Genomic DNA, 15044 nt, shown 5'->3' with positions numbered 1-15044 from the left:
ATTAATTGATTTGATTTTATTTATGGTAATATATTATATTCAATTCGACTCGATGGTATGATAATATTTCAGAAAGTGACAGTTAAATAATCCCATTCAAAATTTAAGAATTCTTAGAATACAAATGACATGTCATTAGCGTTATACGGTTTCAGGTGCTAGTCTTGAATGTCCTACCGATGGTTGAGGTCCTGCATTTGTTATGAATTCTCCACAGCTCGTGTGAGCAGCATTGTGTAGCTAACATTCCTACCCACAGCTCATGTTAAGCAGACCCACTTTACAGCTCATGTGAGCACTATTGAAAAGAAAAGGTTACGATTGCATGAAAAGGAACACTATGTGTGAGCATTCCGAGTATCTGATGAAATTCTAGATGGTTCAACGGGTAATAAATGAATAATGGAAAGACATGTTTGCAAATTGATAATTGTTCATAATCTTATGGAAAAGTAAATTTGATGAATGCAAATAGATTGAAAATGGAAGTAACAAAAAATGTGATGAATGGTGCGCATATGGAAATTCATTCATGATATGTTCCATGGTATGATTGAAATTATATGAGTTATGTATGAACTTACTAACTTGTGAGTTTGACATTATAAATAGGAGTTCATTAAGCTTGTGAGCAATGTAATGATGTTATTAAGCTTGAGTTTGAAAAGGTATGTTTTTCTTTATGTTTATACGAACTTACTAAGCACTCGTTGCCTACGTAGTTGTTTTCTTTGTTTCATAGATCATCGGAGGATCAACCGGTTGGAACATTGTTGAAGATCTATCACACTATCCCATGGTCACTTTTGGTAGTTTTTTATTATTCTGAACTATGGTTATAAATGACATGTATAGAGTTGAATGTCATTTATACTTTTTTTGTGTGTTTGGTTACTTTTGTAAATGGTTGTATGCCTATATAGTATAGTTGGCTTGTTTATGTTAAAGGCTATATTCAAATGGTCATTTTGATGTGAATATTTTGAATGATGAAATGGCCTGATAATGGTTGATACTAGGTAGCTATATTATCTTTGTTTTATGATTGAGATGTGGCATTATATCTTTGTTTTGATTGATGTTGTTTTGGTATAAATGAGGTGCCTTTAAATGGCATATTGGCTAGGAGAATTAAGTTGTTTGAATTGGTATGTTTATGAGTGTTTGAAATGTGTTTAGGTCTATTGAATGTATGCATAAATGAAGCAGCTTGTTAGGCAAGGTTTGGCCTTGAAATAGCTTATTTTAGGGGCTAATTATGCAGCACACAGCTTGGGACACGGGCTGCCACATGGCCTAGCCACACGACCTTGTGTCACTTTTTATTTTAGGTACAGGTTTCACACGGTCTAACACATGATCTGAGACACGATCGTGTGTACCAAGTCAGTGAGTTACACGGTCTGGCACATGGCCTGCGACATGGCCATGTGACCCTATTTCAAATACACACACAAGTGGACACATAAGCTGAGACATGGCCGTGTGACCCATATTTTCAAATCTTTCATGTTTTCCCATAATTTTTTGATTTGTTTTAAATTGATCCCTGATTGTTTCCAAATTATTTTAAGGTCCCCGAATGCTCAATTTAAGGCCCAAATGTGTATTATTGCCATGCTTAAATTGAGTAATTAGAAATTAATTTGTAAGTTGAATTATTATGCTATATTGAAGTTAAATGTTCTATTTTGTATCGTAACACTTTATAACCCTAATCTGGCGACAGAGATGGGTTAGGGGTGTTACAAACTGTTACTGGTGATGTAGTCGTCATTTCCTCTTCCTTGTCAAATGATAATGTTACTAGATTTTGACATATGCACCTAGGGCATGTGAGTGAGAACGATATGACAGAATTGAGCAAAATAGGACTTCTTGATGAACAAGGCATTAGCAAACTGAAATTTTGTGAGCACTGGGATTTTAAGAAGCAAAAGAGAGTTTGATTTACCAGAGGAATACATAACATGAAAGGAACGTTGGATTATATTCATTTTGATCTTTGGGGACCATCTAGAATGCCTTCAAGGGGTGGCACTAATTATATGCTGACAATCATTGATGATTTTTCCAGAAAATTTTAGGCATTTTTCCTGAAGTAGAAAAGTTATGTGTTTTATAGGTTTAAAGCTTGGAAAATTATGATCGAGAAGCAGACAGGAAAATAGATAAAGCACCTCTACATAGATAATGGCTTGAAATTCTATTTTGATGAGTTTAATGAATTGTGCAAATCAGAAGGCATCATGAAACACTTGACATGTAACACCGTTATCCCGTATCCGTCACCAGAACAGGGTTTAGGAGCATTACCAGAGTTTTTAGATCAAACTAAGATATTTTATATTACTTAACATTCTTATTAGAAATTAATTATAAATTAATTATATTGTCCCTTAAATGAGCCCTCGAGGCTGAAAACATACATTACAAACAAGTCGAGACTAAATAAGTAACTCAGAGAATTTTTTGTGGAACTTTAAAAATTTTCCTAAATGCAGGGGACACACGCCCGTGTGGTTAGGTTGTGTGGCTCACACGGCCAAGTGACACACCCATGTCTTAGGCCTTGTGGTATTTGAAGTAGGTCACACAGCCATATCCTCAGCCTGTGTAACTCTCTGACTTGCAATAAATTTAAGTGTAGGGGTCACACGGCCAAGCCACGCCTGTGTGCCAGGCCGTGTAAAAATTCCTGAGCATTCTGTTTTGAATTTTTAAGAAGTAAGGGACATACGGCTACAACACACGCGGCTATGTGCTAGGCCATGTGTCACACACGGCTGAGACACACGCCCGTGTCTCTGCCCCTGTGGACATAATAAGGTCATTTCCAAGCCTTATTCCTTACCCAATTTCACCTTCCACCAACATAAATACTTAAACACATTTACCAACCAATTCAAGACATTTAAACCAAGCCAAAACCAAGTCTTATATACACATTTCAAAATATACCAAACACAAGCCAAAACCATCCGTTCATCCATATGCTTACCATTATTAAACCATTTCAATTTCACACATCAAACATGTTAAGGCCATATATATACACATTTCAAAATATACCAAATACAAGCCATACCAATGGCTAGTTACAACCAAAATATTTAAAATGCCAACAATGGCCAAGTTAACCTATTCATGCCATTATAACCAAAATTAGTTTCATAATTGTACCGAAATGGACCGGTGGATAGTGTGAGTGATCTCCGCCAAGCTTCCAAACCAACGAGCTTTTGAGGACTATAAAACAGAGGAAATACAACTGAGTAAGCACTTAATGCTTAGTAAGTTCGTATAAAGGGAAATTATCTTACCATTCATTTACTCATACAATAAACATGCATAATACATCCAAAGCAATTTGGCAATTAGCCTAACACATATAACCTCAACAAACATGTTAATCATGTATTTCATGTGAATAACAAGGATGAAGAATTACCTAGAAACCTTTAAGTTTTCTAATTTGTATGTTTAATTTCACCTTATTTACAATTTTGCCATTATTTCACATCAATTTCTTGATTTTTTTTCATGCTTATGCCGCCTCAACCTTTTGTTTTATGCATATTTACTCCTTATGTCCTCCCTATTTACCATTTAAGCCATTTAATCACTATTTCTCTTAATTAGTAGCTTTGCACCTTTTTTTTATTTAGGCCTTTTTAATTAATTAACTATCAAAATGTCAAAATTTTCTAATAAAACTTTAATACTACCTTAATGACACCCTGTAAATATTTATAAAAATATTTATGGCTCGGTTTATAAAATCGAGGTCTCGACACCTCATTTTCTAAACCACTTAACCTAATAGATCCTTATAAAACACAAATTACTAATTCAAAAATATTTTTTTAAAATCACATTTAGTTCATGAATATTAAATAATAAAATTTACGAGATTACTTGCCGAATTTAGTAGCCTCAAACCATTGTTTCTGACATCAACGAAAATTGGATTATTACATTATAGTTCGTCATACTCCACAGTAAAATGACGTTACATAACGGATGAATAGAATAACCATGGAAAAGGGTAGATGTATGTTGTCGTATGCTTGTTTATCGAACTCGTTTTGGGTTAAAGCGGCCTCTACTGCATGTTTTTTTTAACCAGTCTCCGTCCATTACCATTGAGAAAAAGACTCCACAAGAGGTATGGTTTGGTAATCCTGCTGACTATTCTGACTTGAAGGTTTTTTGGTGCCATGCGTATGCTCATGTTGATAATGGGAAATTGGAACCCAGATCCATTAATTTTTTTATTGGTTATAAGGCTGGTGTTAAAAGGTATAAGTTATGGTGTCCTGAAAATAGAAAAGTTATGATTAGTAGAGATGTTATTTTTGATGAAACTGTCATGCTACCTAACTTATCTCTTAAAGGCTCTTCTAAAGACTAATAAAGTTCAAACACACATGTGAAGCAGGTGGCCCTTCAGATTGATCCAAGATCTACAACAGAGTCCACTCCTCAAATTAGTACAGAAACTTAGAGTAGAGTTGCTTCTTCACCACAATATTCTAACTTAGAGTAGAGTTGCTTCTTCACCACAATATTCTATTTCCAAGAATAGACCTAAAAGAGAAATTAAACCTCCAAAGAGGTACGCCGAGGTTGATCTAATTGCTTATGCTTTAAACGTGGCTGAAGATATAAATGCAAATCAAGAGTTATCTACTTATTTCGAGGCAATTAGCTGTGAAGATTCAAGAAAGTGGATGTTTGTCATACAAGAAGAGATAGAATCACTACACGAGAATAGAAGATGAGACCTAGTGAAGCTTCCTAAGGGTAAAAAGGTGGTTCCTTGTAAATAGGTGTTCAAAAAGAAAGAAGGGACTACAAGAGTTGAAGAACCCAGATATAAAGTACGGATGGTTGCAAAAGGTTACAACCAGATTCTAGGTGTAGATTTCACAGATGTGTTTTCTCTAGTTGTGAAGCATAATTTGATTCGAGCCTTGCTTGGTATTGTGGTCATATATGATTTGGACCTTGAGCAGTTAGATGTAAAAACAACGTTCTTGCATGGAGAACTTGAGGAAGATATTTATATGTAACAACCAGAGGGTTTTATAGTTTCAAAAAATGAGGACTACGTTTGTTTGCTGAAAAAGTCCCTTTATGGCTTGATATAGTCATCAAGACAGTGGTACAAGAGGTTTATTCTTTTATGACTATTCATGATTTCAAAAGAAGTAACTTTGAGAATTGTGTTACTTTTAAGAAAAACAGTTATGGTTCTTTTGTATATCTACTCTATTATGTTGATGACATGTTGATAACAGCAAAAGGTAAAAGAGAGATAAGAAAGGTCAAAACCCAGCTTAGTAAAGAATTTGAGATGAAAGATTTGGGAGTAACAAAGAAGATACTTGGGATGAAGATTCTCAGAGATAGAAAAGCATATAAATTGCACCAAGTTAGAAAAGGTACATTGAGAAAGTTCTTTGCAGATTCAATATGCAAATTGCCAAGCCTGTTAGTACTCCGTTAGTAACCCACTTTAGACTTTCATCGGCTTTATCTCCACAATCAGATGATGAGATTGACTACATGTCATGAATTCCATATTTTAGTGCAGTGGGATCTCTCATGTATGCTATGTGATATGACCCCGACCTCGTTGATGAATCCGAGTCATTTTCGTTGCCCGATCGTCCTAACGATGAAGTTTCGTTCGTCTTGATTCAAAGAGTTATATTTGTTCAACGAAGGTGTTTATGGTTCTTTTAAGGTTAAAAGAAAATGGTTGGTAAGGTATTTCGGCTAAGAAAGAAAGAAAACAAATATTAAAGGTATGGAATTTTCGGTTTAAGGTGAAATGGAAAGAAAAGCTTAAAAACAAGAATGAACCAACGCTAAGGAAAATATTGACCCGAATCTTATATGTCTTTAAGGTGGATGAAAACGGATGTAAAAGGACCTCGACCCACTATCTATCAAAGATAGGAACCTCGGTATCAAATGAACGCCACACTTTGGGTGAAAGTGATAAGTTCGGGATGCAAAGAACAAAGGTTGACGCCACTAACTAGTAGATAAGCCAACTAAGTCTTTGGACGAAATTGAGAGAAGAATTCCTCACAAAATACTTAATTCAATAATCAAAATGGCAAAAGTCCCTTTACAAGAAATTCAGCAACTATTTATAGCTTGAGTGACTAGTAGCCGAATAGACAAGTTCAAGACTTAATATCTAAGCAAACATTGAAATAAATTCAGCTTAAATCCATGTATATTGGCCAATGTAGATTCGGCTGAATGGTGACCAAAATTAAAGCTTCCAAATTGATCAAATGAATTTCAGAGATTCATGTAGCAGCCAAGTTCACCTAATGAGTTTAATTGACTCATTCATTAGGCAACTCTTGATGAAAAACGACCAGCATTAAAAGAGAACTTGAGCAGCTTTTTTGGGGTGTGAATGGACGGTTTTGAAGAGTCCCCATGGTGTGAACATGGCTGAACCAAACAGCCATGGTGTGAACAGCCTTTATGCTCCATTGAGAAGAGAATCGGCCAAGCTTAGAGGGATGAACAACTTGGACACTTTTGGCCGAATAGTTGCCTTGAAAAACACTAAAATTAATCAACTTTAATGCATTAAACCAGCTGCACATGCACCTTCACATTCATTGAATCTACATGCATGAATCTGCCCAATGTATCTTCAAATTCGGGTGCACCTACATAACACAAATGAACTTAATTAAAAACATAATGTGAACATCCTAATTAACATTGTGACAACTTGAATATTAATAAACATGACACATAAATTCGGCTGGACAGATTTAATGCATGTATAAATTTAGACAAACTAAATAAAATCAAGACATCTTTAATTTAACTAGATCAAGACAAATTAATTAACTCAGCTTATTAATGCTGAAAATAATAAGACACATTAAATGACTTAAAGACACAATTAACACCTAGTTAAATTAGTTAATTAGCTTAAACTAAATTAACTAAAATTTATTCCAGCAAAATAAAATGCAAAACTAAAGAAAACTAAAATGAGTTTATGTAGCTAGTTCGAGCTCATTGAGCTTGTAAAGAGCTGGAAACGAGCTAAATGAAGCTCCACAAAATAAAATTGAGCTACGTCCTGCTTGCAAACACGACGAGCCTTGCTTGTAGGCTGAAACAATAGTCGTTCCCGGGGGCGGGTCGTATCATCCCCTCATTCTTTAAAGCGATTTGTCCCCAAATCGGGCCATTTGCTCGCGAAGTATCCTTCCTTAACAAAGCCCCCTTGGTTGTTAAATTTAACAAACTTATGCCCAACAACCTGAAATTCATGAATAGATTGAAAATAACACCGATTAGTTACTTGCCCTCCCTCTTTAGGGCAAAGTCACTTCAAGGTGTCACCTACACAATAAAGAAAATTATGAATGACACGATGAACTAAAAACTTGCAAACTCTTACCAAATTTTCAATCACAATTGGAGCAAATAAGCTATTGTCGAATTCAAGAATATAGATAAGCCTTACCTTTCCAAATGGAATTTCCAATTTCATCAATGACCTAGACATGGGAAATAATTCTTCAAATATGAACAGTTCATTCAAATAAACACATATCCCACACCACACTTGATCAAAAGGATTCAAACACTCGTGATTCAAACAATTAAATGGATTTATCACACATTCACCATACAAAGTCTCATCCAATGAAGAAAGTGATTTTAAAGAGTAACCACAAGTCGACAATAAATCATTTGAGCCAATAAGTGGGACAAGTATTAGTCGGCCCAAACAAACAAGATCACTAATTCGAATCAAGTTTTGCACATTTAAATTTAACAATGGCCAACATCCTTTCACTTCTTCATCAAACTCATCATAGTCACGAATGTCATCACTTCTTGAACAAAACAGAGATGTTTTTAGTTTTTCAGAAATCAAACCTTGTTTATCCTTGAAATTATGGATTTGGAAATTGGTGTTACCGTTTTCTCGCACGATGAACCTTCTCTCCTCAGGAATATAATGTAATCGAAGCTGCTTGGTGGAATTAACCTGAAATGATGAAGAAACATGAAGACAATGATTAATCAAAACATTTTTCTCACTCTTTGTTTTTTTACTTTCACTTTCTTTTTCTTTTTCATTTCTTTCAATTTCTTTTTCATTGTTCGTTTCTCTCAATTTTTCCACAGACTTTTTCAATCTTTGTTGATCTTCCATCACTTGCTTTGGTGATAAAGGTGCCAAAATAATGTTTCGGCCTTGGTACTTGAAGGAGTATTGGTTCGTAAACCCGTCATGCTTGACCTTTCGATCAAATTGCCATGGTCTTCCAAGTAATAAGTGCCTCACATGCATGGGTACCACGTCACATAAAATTTCATCATGATACTTCCCGATTAAAAATGCAACTAGGGCTTGTCTATTCACCTTTAACTCGACACCTTCATTAAGCCATTGCAGCTTGTATAGCCTATGGTGTTTGGTGGTCGGTAAAACAAGTTTTTCTACCATGAATGTGCTTCCACATTTGTACAACTACCTCCATCAATCACCAAACTACAAACTTTACCTTGAATGTGACAACGAGAATGAAACAAGTTTTCACGTTACGGTTCACTCCCGGTGCTTTGTGCACTTAAGCTCCTTTTTAACAACGAGCATCTCTCCTTCCACCGCGTATTCTATCTCTTCATCTTCATTGATAAGAACATTTGCCTCGTTGTCATTTTTTCTTCTTCTCCTTCTGATTCAATGTCACCATTGGATCTCACAAACATATTGCTCCGATTAGGGCATTGGCTAGCAATGTGCCCCCTCCCTAAACATTTGAAACATTTGATATCCCTTGATCGGTTTGGGAAAGCTACTTCTTTGCCTTTACTAGTTTCGCCAAAGGGCTAGGTAGACTTTGCTAGCACCACTTGGTCCTTCGCGCGATTGGATAGATCTTCTTTGCCCGTGCATTGGTTCCATTTTTGAGAATTGTTAGTGCTAGGAAAGGTTCGGCTAGAACTTTTTCTTTTCAATTGCTTTTCAACTTTGATAGCAACATGCACCACATCAACAATGTCAACGTAGTGTTGAAGCTCCACCACATTGGCTATGTCACGATTAAGTCCGGCTAAGAATCGAGCCATGGTTGCTTCGCGATCTTCTTCCACGTTTGCACGTATCATGGCAATCTCCATTTCTTTGAAGTAGTCCTCCACACTTCGATTTCCTTGCGTAAGATTCTGCAACTTTTGATAAAGTTCACGATAATAGTAAGAAGGTATAAATCTCCTACGCATTACGGCTTTCATTTTGGCCCAAGATGAGATTGGCCGCTCTCCGTTCCTTCTTCGACTCGTTGTGAGTTGATCCCACCATATCATTGCGTAATCGGAGAACTCGATTGCCGCCAATTTCACCTTTTTGCTCTCCGAGTAGTTGTGACACTCGAAGACCATCTCGATTTTTCTCTCCCATTTTAGATAGGCTTCTGGATCGGATTTCCCTTGGAATGGGGGAATAGAAAGCTTGATATTCTTTAAGTCATCATCAACTCTATCTCGTTCCCTAGGACCCCTATTCCTTTGACCTCGTCGTCTCTCACTTTGATTCGACGCTTGGTCGCTTTCCACCTCGCTTGGCTCGTAGGGATCATCCACGAAAGGTCTTGCTCGCCCTTGCCCCCATCTCGGTCCTTGAGGGGTTCCTTCTCGTGTTGGTCCTCCTTCCACTCGATCGAGTCTCTCATTAATAGATTCAAGTTCAGTTCGAAGCATTCGTTGAAATTCCCTTAAGAGGGCTTGTTGGCCTAAATCGGGAACTCCTCCTCCAACATTTCTTATCGGTTGTCTTTCGATCATTTCCGCCATGTTTTGCTCGGGATTTTGAGACATAATAAAGATTCCTCACCACAAAGACTTCACGTTCACTCAGAAAAGAAAGAAAGAATGACACTCATGCTCGTGTTTGCACTCTTTTGGCTTTTACCTCCTCTCGAATATGCTCCCACACTCGTGCCTTTTTCCTCTCATTTCTTCTCTTATAATTTCGTATAAGACTCGGTGGGGCTTGATCTTTAGTTTAGAGGGTCGGCTTCAAGGGGTTAACAAGGGAAATATTGTAAGGGATATTGGGTAGGCTCTAAAGAAAGAAAGGTTTAAAGATGTGGGGTATAAAATGGTTTCACTAATTGGAGAAATTTTTTTTAATAGCATGAAAATTCACTAAAATGGGTATAAAGGAGTGTAGAATGTGATTTTAGAAAAAAATTTGTTGAAGTGTCTCCAGACTCTTTTTTTTTTACAGATCTTTCACGTCTTTTCGTCCGCACCTAGACTTTATGCAATTTTTTTTCAATTTTTTTTACTTTTTTTTCAAGTACAATATGCGGAATACAAATGAAAAACAAATAATACTTTTTTTTTACGATTTTTTTTACAAACTCACTCTGAACTTGTTCTGAACGTCTGAACTCCTCGTTTTAGTAGCTCTGATACCAAATGATACGACCTCGGCCTCGTTGATGAATCCGAGTCATTTTCGTTGCCCGATCGTCCTAACGATGAAGTTTCGTTCGTCTTGATTCAAAGAGTTATATTTGTTCAATGGAGGTGTTTATGGTTCTTTTAAGGTTAAAAGAAAATGGTTGGTAAGGTATTTTGGCTAAGAAAGATAGAAAACAAATATTAAAGGTATGGAATTTTCAGTTTAAGGTGAAATGGAAAGAAAAGCTTAAAAACAAGAATGAACCAACACTAAGGAAAATGTTGACCCGAATCTTATATGTCTTTAAGGTGGATGAAAACGGATGTAAAAGGACCTCGACCCACTATCTATCAAAGATAGGAACCTCGGTATCAAATGAACGCCACACTTTGGGTGAAAGTGATAAGTTCGGGATGCAAAGAACAAAGGTTGACGCCACTAACTAGTAGATAAGCCAACTAAGTCTTTGGACAAAATTGAGAGAAGAATTCCTCACAAAATACTTAATTCAATAATCAAAATGGCAAAAGTCCCTTTACAAGAAATTCAGCAACTATTTATAGCTTGAGTGACTAGTAGCCGAATAGACAAGTTCAAGACTTAATATCTAAGCAAACATTGAAATAAATTCAGCTTAAATCCATGTATATTGGCCAATGGAGATTCGGCTGAATGGTGACCAAAACTAAAGCTTCCAAATTGATCAAATGAATTTTGGAGATTCATGTAGCAGCCAAGTTCACCTAATGAGTCTAATTGACTCATTCATTAGGCAACTCTTGATGAAAAACGACCAGCATTAAAAGAGAACTTGAGCAGCCTTTTTGGGGTGTGAATGGACGGTTTTGAAGAGTCCCCATGGTGTGAACATGGCTGAACCAAACAGCCATGGTGTGAACAGCCTTTATGCTCCCTTGAGAAGAGAATCGGCCAAGCTTAGAGGGATGAACAACTTGGACACTTTTGGTCGAATAGTTGCCTTGAAAAACACTAAAATTAATCAACTTTAATGCCTTAAACCAGCTGCACATGCACCTTCACACTCATTGAATCTGCATGCATGAATCTGCCCAATGTATCTTCAAATTCGGGTGCACCTACATAACACAAATGAACTTAATTAAAAACATAATGTGAACATCCTAATTAACATTGTGACAACTTGAATATTAATAAACATGACACATAAATTCGGCTGGACAGATTTAATGCATGTATAAATTTAGACAAACTAAATAAAATCAAGACATCTTTAATTTAACTAGATCAAGACAAATTAATTAACTCAACTTATTAATGCTGAAAATAATAAGACACATTAAATGACTTAAAGACACAATTAACACCTAGTTAAATTAGTTAATTAGCTTAAACTAAATTAACTAAAATTTATTCCAGCAAAATAAAATGCAAAACTAAAGAAAACTAAAATGAGTTTATGTAGCTAGTTCGAGCTCATTGAGCTTGTAAAGAGCTGGAAACGAGCTAAATAAAGCTCCACAAAATAAAATTGAGCTACGTCCAGCTTGCAAACACGACGAGCCTCGCTTGTAGGCTGAAACAATAGCCGTTCCCGGGGATGGGTCGTATCACTATGGTTTGCTCATGTCAATATTTATTATATGTAGTTAGTGCAATTAGTAGATACATGGCGAATCCCGATAAAAAATACTGGAAAGTGGTTCAATAGATTTTCATATACTTACGAGGTATTACGGATGGTTGCTTACAGTTTGGAAAAACTAGAGATGGAGTCATTGCATATGTTGATTCTGATTTTTTTCGAAGACCTTGATAAAAGATCTCTCACAGGATATATTTTTACTATTGAGGGTTGCGTAGTTAGTTGGAAAGACACTTTACAGACTACAGTTGCTTTGTTTACTATTGAAGCCGAGTACATGGCGATTACTAAGGCTTCTAAAGAAGTTATTTGGTTAAAGGGACTCTTTGGTGAACTCAGTAAAAACCTTCAAATCAGTATAGTATTTTGTGATAGTCAGAATGCCATCTTCTTTACGAAGGATCAAATGATTCATGAGAGAACAAAGCACATTCATGTTTGGTATCATTTTATGCGTGATATTATTGCTTATGATGATATTATTGTAAAATCTATATAGAACTATACTTCCATTATTTGACTTTGATTAAAATAAGGTTTTTCAACCTTTAAATAGATGCAGCCGAAACTCCTTTTGTATCATTCGATTTTCAACATTAGTGAATTTTTTTCTCCTCTGCCCATAGTTTTCCCGAAAAGGTTTCCACGTAAAATTTGTGTGTTTTGTTTTTCTTTCTTATTGCCATTATTGACGTTTAACTTTCACAAAAGACTTTGAGAATAATTTTAATATGAGATCTATCTAGGGATGGGATGGTAAAAAGAAATGATAGGTTTTACCTAACTAGATTTGTTAGGGTTATTTTTTTAAATCGAATTTTCGGAAGAGCTTAACTATAACGACCTGATAGTTAGTGGTGACGAAAAGTGTAGTTTCGGGGCTCCGTTTCTGTAAACCTGACTCGTAAATATTTTCATCTAAGGATGGAAGTTGTAATGAAAGAGTGTTTAATTAAATTTTTGGAAAGGAAAATAATTTGAAAGCTTAAATTTTGAAAAGTTAAAAAATTTTTAGAAAAGAGTTTTTGATCTCTGTACTGAGTATTTCAAGTCGTGCATTTCATTCTAAATCAGATAGCCTTTTATAGAGGGCTACTGTCTCTTTACATCATTTGAAATGGGAAATTCAATCCCTTACATCATTACATAATTGCTACTTTTCAAAGAATATATTCTCTAATTACAAAAATACAAACTACAGAGAATATTCATTATTTATGCCTAAGAATATTTACAGTTCATGCAAGAGAATCTTATTGTTTCTATTAGAGATTTCTACTGTTCATGCCAGAGAATATTTCCTATTCATGCCAAAGAATATTTCCTATTCATCTTTATTCATTTCTTACTTTTGCATCATTTTTTCTTGGTCCTGGTAATGGTTACTGAGGTGGTATCGTATGCAAGATCCACCGTTTTGATTGAAGACGTTGAAGATTTCTCGTCTTCTGATCCAGAATCTATTGAGCTGAGCATTTCGGCCACGAGTTTTCTTTATTCTCCGTCTTGGTCTTGGCTTGAGCTAACATTGCACTAGTTGTCGATTTTGCTTAAAAGAATTTTGCTGTGGTTTGATCTAGGGCTGTGGACTTACATAATCTTGGATTCTTGTTGAAAAAATTATCCAAATATTTTGAATCATATTTTTCATCATTAAATTTGTCTCACCATTTAGTTCTGAAGTTTCAAACTAATAATGGAATTCCAAAATATGGATATTGTTCATAGGAGTAATTCTAAGAAATGCACAGTTTTGAGAAAAAATGGATTGTTCTGTGAATGTGCTTTTGGTCTGGTTCGGGTTGAAATTTGTAACGCCCCAAAATTTCTAATTTCGTTATTGTGAAAATATGATACAAATATCTGTCTGCTTCAGTGGTTAAGTGTTCTGGGTGTGTGTATGAGGACCCAAGTTCAAGCTTTGACTTGGGCAAATTTTGGTATTTTTATGAATAAAACCTTATTTCTAGTCAATAGGCTTATAGTTAAAAGTTGGTAAAAATATATTAGAATGGGTCTGCTGGTCTAATGGCTAAAGTGTGTGTTGCCAGGTGGGAGGTTTGGAGTTCAAGTCCCTGCACAAGCAAGGGAATTATTTTTTGTTACTTGGCCGTGTGGCTTGGTGGAGTCCTAGTCAAATTGAAATTTCGAGTAGTGGAGTTGTTGTAGGAGGTTAGGGAGAGAATAAGGATATGATTTTCCAGATTGTTAGGCATTATCTTTTGTTTAGTTTTTTTTTCAAATTTTAGACTCTTTTCCACCTTTCTGACGTTTTCTCTCTTTTCCCCCACTCCCAATTTTTGATTTTCCTCTTTTTTCTAAATAATAAATATTTTCTGCTGAATTTCCTTTGAATTCCCCTTCTGTTTTCGTTGTCTTTCTTCATCTTTTTCCTTTTGTGCAAGTGTGCAATTGTGTTGTATGGTAAGTTTGCATTTTATTAAAATAGAATATTAATCTGGGTAAGGGATTAAGGTGTGTTTTATTGACTGTTTAGGAGTCGATCGTGAGGCTTGAATTAACATTCGTCGATTTGACTCGAAGTGGTGATCGTTTGGTAAGCGTATAGGGTATGCGTTTTCTTGTGTTGTTTGGGCGAGTGGTTTTGGCTTTGGATTCCTTCTTAAATTTGTTGAACTCTTCGTTAATGAGGAATGGTTATTTTTATAGCAGTAAATCATTTCGGTTGCTATCTTCCTCGTGTTGAGTAGTGGTGGAATTGTGCAAAGTTAGAAGGTTTTTGGTGATCTCGGGATTGCTTAAGCAGCGAAAATGATACAGGTGTGTACCCAAAACACAGAAAATGGGATTTGGCAAAAATAAAAATTTCTTGCTGTCGAGAAATAAGAGAAAATGATGCGAAAAATTGTAGAGAAAGGAAATAAGGGTGTTATAAACTTGGAAATCAACATTCAGCCCTAAAATAGTTTTGGGCAGCAGCAG

Source organism: Gossypium hirsutum, chromosome D11 (genome assembly GCF_007990345.1).
Source record: "Gossypium hirsutum isolate 1008001.06 chromosome D11, Gossypium_hirsutum_v2.1, whole genome shotgun sequence".
NCBI lineage: Eukaryota > Viridiplantae > Streptophyta > Magnoliopsida > Malvales > Malvaceae > Gossypium > Gossypium hirsutum.
This window is presented reverse-complemented; position numbering follows the sequence as displayed.